Source organism: Saccopteryx leptura, chromosome 3 (genome assembly GCF_036850995.1).
Source record: "Saccopteryx leptura isolate mSacLep1 chromosome 3, mSacLep1_pri_phased_curated, whole genome shotgun sequence".
Taxonomy (NCBI): Eukaryota; Metazoa; Chordata; class Mammalia; order Chiroptera; family Emballonuridae; genus Saccopteryx; species Saccopteryx leptura.
The window spans coordinates 286662324-286668323 of NC_089505.1; the positions used below are offsets into that span (position 1 = coordinate 286662324).

The 6000-nt window shown below is 61.0% G+C and overlaps 1 protein-coding gene across 8 annotated transcripts in view; it reads right to left on the bottom strand.

Annotated features, from left to right (window-relative positions):
• The window catches only part of TOGARAM2 (TOG array regulator of axonemal microtubules 2), a 50952-nt gene extending 45563 nt beyond the window's left edge, over positions 1-5389 (bottom strand). For 4 of the 8 annotated variants that reach the window (XR_010750455.1, XR_010750454.1, XM_066378608.1 and 1 more), the window contains exons 1-2: positions 5324-5389; positions 4023-4097 (exon numbers count right to left, since the gene is read on the bottom strand). The gene's annotated coding sequence lies outside the window, so the exon portion shown is untranslated. Of the gene's footprint in view, positions 1-4022; positions 4098-4316; positions 4351-5005; positions 5069-5323 lie in introns of those variants that run through there. The other 4 variants (XM_066378611.1, XM_066378610.1, XM_066378609.1 and 1 more) reach the window with 4 other exon arrangements.
• Positions 5390-6000: the final 611 nt, after the last annotated feature.

Consider the following 6000-nt stretch of genomic DNA (forward strand, 5'->3'; position numbering starts at 1 on the left):
TCTCTCACCCGCAGCTCTGCAGCCGAGTGAGCGCTCAGGGCCGCGCTGCCACGGGTGCTCGGCCGTGGGCAGAGATGGGCACACATGGCACAGCAGTGCCGTCTGACTAGGCACCGGGAGGCCTGCCACAGAACAGCAGCCTCCCCGCTGGGCTTGGGAGGAAGCAGGACCTGGAGGGTGGGAAGTGGGGAAGCATTCCAGGCCGAGGCCACGGTCTGGGTCTGGGCGAAGGCATGAAGGAAGGAACGGCCATCTAGGAAGGCGACGGGGGCCGGGAGCGGAGACCTGGGAAGCCCAGCAGAGAGCGTGGGCCTGGTTCTGCGGGCAAAGGGAACTCTGAAGAGTTTTCAAGGAGAGGAATGTCATTATCTGACCTGTGTTTCCCTGCAGACCCTTTGAGTGGGAGCTGGGAGGGACTTTCTAGGGAAGGGGGGGTTTTGACAAATTTTAGAACTGAAACTTAAACACCACAAGCCCAGCCTCTGGAGTAGGCACAGAGAAAATATATCACCTGACCAAGATTTGCCACTAGTCATTGGCAGAGTTCAGACTGGGTAGCGTATCCCATCCTGTAGCTCAGGCTGCCGCCCTGAGGGTGGAGAGTCACCACCCAGCCCTCTGCTCACCATACACACACCACGTCCCTCCACCCGGCTCACCGACACCCCAGGAGCCAGCCAGCTGTAGACCTCTGGGGAAAACTTGATATTCTCAGGTGCCTTATTGCCCTCTGAGCTCCTGCAGTCCGTCTACCCTGGAAGTCTGAAATCCACTCACTCATTCAACCATATGTTAGGTACTAGGATACAAAAGGGAGTAAGACTAAATTTCAGGACCAGTGAGCTGGGTGACTCCAGGCATGTTACCAAACCTCTCTGAGCCCCAATCTTTAACTGCAAAAATGGAGGTAATACCAGTTGCACTTCAATATTGTATCCTGCCCGAAACTGCACGGCTGCTGGCCAGGGCTTGGAAGCCTGTTGCCCACCCAGAGATTTCCATCAGCAAGGTCTGAGCTGCCCTAGAGTTTGAACACAATTCAGGAGTCTTAAACAAAAAGCCAGTCCACTGCCGCTAGAGTCTAGACGGCTTCCTGTGTGGTTTGGCTGTTTGGGATACCTACTCAGGAGCTGGAGCTCCGGTCTTCAGACTGCAGCCTGCGAACACTGACAGGCACCAGAAGGGACTGGGAAGGAATACAACATCTTTTCCAATCAGAGTCTCAGCAAAGTCTTTTTGACCATGCCTAGCATCGAAATGTCTGCCACACCAGGAAAGGGCTCTTGACAAAGGTCTCTTTGCAAGAAGCCTGGAAGGTGTCAGGCCCGTTTTTCAGTGGCCCCAGGAGAAAGCCGACTGCTCTTGACCAAGAGCTGGAATCTTACATGAGCCTCTCCCAGGTATACACCACGTTTTTCCTAGAAACTGGAATGGTTTCGGTCAAGGGCCTTTTGTTTCCGTCCTAATTTTACTGAAAGGAAACCCAGGGCCCAGGAAGGAATGGCAGGCTGAACTGAGAACCAGGCATTTTGAAGCAGAGACAAAGTAGAAATCTCAGACTTCCAGACAGCTGCTCAGGAGCCCAGGTCTGCAGCTAAAGGACCAATGGCAGAGAAATTACGTGGGTAAGTGATTGGTGTCCCAAGGAGGGCAATAGGGGGGTAGGGGCAGAGGGGCGGGAAGGCAGAGAGAGAAACAGAGGTCAGGAAACAGCACGAGGCCGGGGGGAGGGTCCCTGAGAGAGAAGAGATGGGGGTGGGGGGCACCAAGAGGAAGGGAAGGAGGGAGGAAGAGAGACAAGTGCAGGAACTTGACCTGCTGGTAACCAGGGAGATACAAATGAAGTTGGAATGAGATGCTGCCACCAGTCTGCAAAGATTGGCAAAAATTAAGACTACAGACAACGCCGGGCACTGATGACGTGCAGAGCAGAGTGGCTGTCACACACGGCAGGTGAGGGGCAAGAGGACACGACCACTTAGGAGAGCGGTCTGGCTTTATAATCAAGTTACAGCTGTGCGAACCCTACACCCAGCAATTCCACTCTTAGGTGTCTACCCCAGAGAAAACCTTGCACATGAGAACCAAGAAAGAAGTCCGAGAATGTTCATAGCGGTTCTGTTGATAACAGTCAAAAACTATAAATAATCCCAATGCCCAACAGGAAAATGGAGAAATAAATCATAGTGTACTCAATGCCACAGAACATTCCAGCAATGAAAATAAACAAACCACTGCTCTACTCATCACCATGGATGTCTGCCTCTACAATGTACTGTTCAATGAAAGAAGCCAGACACAAAAGACCCCGTAGAGTATGATTCAGTCTGTATAAAGTTCAAAGGAAGACAGCTGTCTACTTCTAGACCTGGATGGTGGTGGCTGCGCAGACAATCACTGCAGAATCCTTCTTTAAACTGCGAGTTTCATACATTCTTGTCTTCAAGAAACTGAGCCTAAAACAAATAATAAGGCCCTGGCCAGTTGGCTCAGCGGTGGAGCGCCGGCCTGGCGTGCGGGGGACCCGGGTTCGATTCCCGGCCAGGGCACATAGGAGAAGCGCCCATTTGCTTCTCCACCCCCCCCTTCCTCTCTGTCTCTCTCTTCCCCTCCCGCAGCCAAGGCTCCATTGGAGCAAAGATGGCCCAGGCGCTGGGGATGGCTCCTTGGCCTCTGCCCCAGGCGCTAGAGTGGCTCTGGTCGCGGCAGAGCGATGCCCCGGAGGGGCAGAGCATCGCCCCCTGGTGGGCAGAGCGTTGCCCCTGGTGGGTGTGCCGAGTGGATCCCAGTAGGGCGCGTGCGGGAGTCTGTCTGACTGTCTCTCCCCGTTTCCAGCTTCAGGAAAAAAAAAAAAAAAAGATAAAACAAATAATAAACTTCCAAGCATCCATGCGAGTGAGCAGAGGCTGGTGCCTCTGAGGTGGCCCTTGCTGCCAAGGGAGACCTTCAGAGGTGGGTCTCCAGAGCTCAGCTGGATCGCTCCCCATTGCTGGCTCCTCCTACATTCCTCTTCCTCAGGTCCACAGCTGCGACAGACTGGCCTGGGGGGGGGAGGGGGGGCACAGCTCCTGCCCTGCCCGCTGTGGTGGAGGGCAATGCAGGCTCCTCCAGCTCAGGCCCAGCCCACCTACTGGCCCCGGCACCCCCGCCTGGGCCTGGGCACCACCGTGCTCTACGACCTGCCTCAGTGATGCACCAACAGAGCACGGCCACTCAGTGCCCTGGAGCAGATGCCAGCCCTTGAGGTCCCCAGCCACCATGAGCCCTTGTCCTGAAGAAGGGGTTCCCAAAACTAGTATTTTGGGGGGACCCGAAACCTGCCGTGGAGAGGAACACGATCACCTCTATGACAATAAGGGCAGCAACAAAAGCAGCTTCCTGTTGGCACAGGGGCTAACACACCAGATCCCCTCCCTCCTACCTCCACACCTCATGAGCCGCCCGAGGGAGGGTTCCTTAGCCCCCACTTTACAGGGCAGGAAACTGAGGCTCAGATTGATAAGAGACTTGTTCCACCCAGCCAGTAAGAGGTGGGGTCGGAATTCCCACCCGGAGCAGAGCTCCTCCACCGCCTGCCTATGCCTGGGCACCTGTGCCCCTGAACACAGAGCCTTCCGCGCCGTGCACCCATCCCTCTCGGCATACATCATAGCCCTGGGCGCTACCACGGAGCCCTGGCTGGCTGGTGGGCTATGCTGCGTGCATTTTGCTGCCAAACAGAGAGCTGTGAGAGAGGCATGGCTGGGGCGCGGGCAGCCCAGGGCAGCCCCTCCTCCCTGGGCTCACAGGTTCAGAGAGCAGCAGTCCCATCCCCTCCTCCAGCGCTGATGCTGAAGGCTCAGAGAGAGGAAAGGACTGGCTCACAGTCACACAGCCTCCATTTCGTGGCATGAGGCCTTTCCCCTCACAGCACCCTTTGACCTTGCTCCAGAACAGGTCCTTGAGGTCCCTCCAAGGACTTCAGGTGCCCCAATCCACTGCCCATTCCCCTCCCCCTACAAACAACTTGGTGGACACATCACCTCCGACTACTCCTCCAGAGGCCAAACCCCTGTCACCGGAGAAAGCCAGCTTCCACGGTCTCTCCGCAGACGGTGCTGTTGTAGGGTCCAAGGAGGAAAGGACAGGATGGGCCCACACCTGGCCTGCCCTGGCCCACCTGGCCTGCCCTGGCCCCACACCTGGCCTGCCCTGGCCCACCTGGCCTGCCCTGGCCCACCTGGCCTGCCCTGGCCCGCCCTGGCCCGCCCTGGCCTGCCCTGGCCCACCTGGCCTGCTCTGGCCTGCCCTGGCCCACCTGGCCTACCCTGGCCCACCTGGCCTGCCCTGGCCCCGGCCCAGCCTCACAGCCCTGGCCTGCCCTGGCCCACCTGGCCTGCCCTGGCCCGCCCTGGCCCACCTGGCCTGCCCTGGCCCACCTGGCCTGCCCTGGCCCCACCTGGCCTGCCCTGGCCCCACACCTGGCCTGCCCTGGCCCACCTGGCCTGCCCTGGCCCCACACCTGGCCTGCCCTGGCCCCACACCTGGCCTGCCCTGGCCCACCTGGCCTGCCCTGGCCCGCCCTGGCCCGCCCTGGCCTGCCCTGGCCCGCCCTGGCCTGCCCTGGCCTGCCCTGGCCCACCTGGCCTGCCCTGGCCCCACACCTGGCCTGCCCTGGCCCACCTGGCCTGCCCTGGCCCCACACCTGGCCTGCCCTGGCCCACCTGGCCTGCCCTGGCCCCACACCTGGCCTGCCCTGGCCCACCTGGCCTGCCCTGGCCCGCCCTGGCCCGCCCTGGCCTGCCCTGGCCCACCTGGCCTGCCCTGGCCCGCCCTGGCCCACCTGGCCTGCCCTGGCCCCACCTGGCCTGCCCTGGCCCACCTGGCCTACCCTGGCCCACCTGGCCTGCCCTGGCCCCGGCCCAGCATCACAGCCCTGGCCTGCCCTGGCCCACCTGGCCTGCCCTGGCCCGCCCTGGCCCACCTGGCCTGCCCTGGCCCCACCTGGCCTGCCCTGGCCCCACACCTGGCCTGCCCTGGCCCACCTGGCCTGCCCTGGCCCCGGCCCAGCCTCACAGTCCTGGCCCGCCCTGGCCCACCTGGCCCGCCCTGGCCCACCTGGCCTGCCCTGGCCCCACACCTGGCCTGCCCTGGCCCCACACCTGGCCTGCCCTGGCCCCACACCTGGCCTGCCCTGGCCCCACCTGGCTTGCCTTGGCCCACCTGGCCTGCCCTGGCCACACCTGGCCTGCTCTGGCCCCACACCTGGCCTGCCCTGGCCCACCTGGCCTGCCCTGGCCCCACACCTGGCCTGCCCTGGCCCACCTGGCCTGCCCTGGCCCACCTGGCCTGCCCTGGCCCCGGCCCAGCCTCACAGCCCTGGGCTGCAGGTGTCCTGTCTGGGCAGGGGCTGGGCACAGCTGCCTGCCCTGCCGCTGGCGTGCGTCTTCCCTCTGCCAGGCACTCCTTGAATAAACAAGGCTGCATAGCAACCACTGCTCCAAAGGAGCCCACAGCTCCCTGCATGGGGGAGAGGGAGCCAGGAGACGGTTCCCCTTGGCCTCATTCCCTCCGGGGCTCACCCAGCACTGGGGACTCACAGGAGGCCAACCTGTCCTTTGGAATCACCAGAGGGAGAGAGAGAGCCGGGCCGCACTGCATGGTGACCAAAGAGGGAGCACATGACAGACTTCGGGCAGGGAGGCCATGGGCAGTTAACCCCTGATTTTGCTGCAGTTGGCTCCTAGGCCCAATTACGGTTCAGCTCTCATGCTGCTCGTAGAGGCAGAAGGGCAGATGGTGTGATCATCTACCAGGGGTCTCCAAACTTTTTACACAGGGGTCCAGTTCACTGTCCCTCAGACCATTGGAGGGCCGCCACATACAGTGCTCTTCTCACTGACCACCAATGAAAGAGGTGTTCCTTTCGGAAGTGCTGCAGGGGGCTGGATAAATGGCCTCAGGCGGCTACATGAGGCCCGTGGACATAGTTTGGGGATGCCTGAAGGCCTTAGCAGCAGG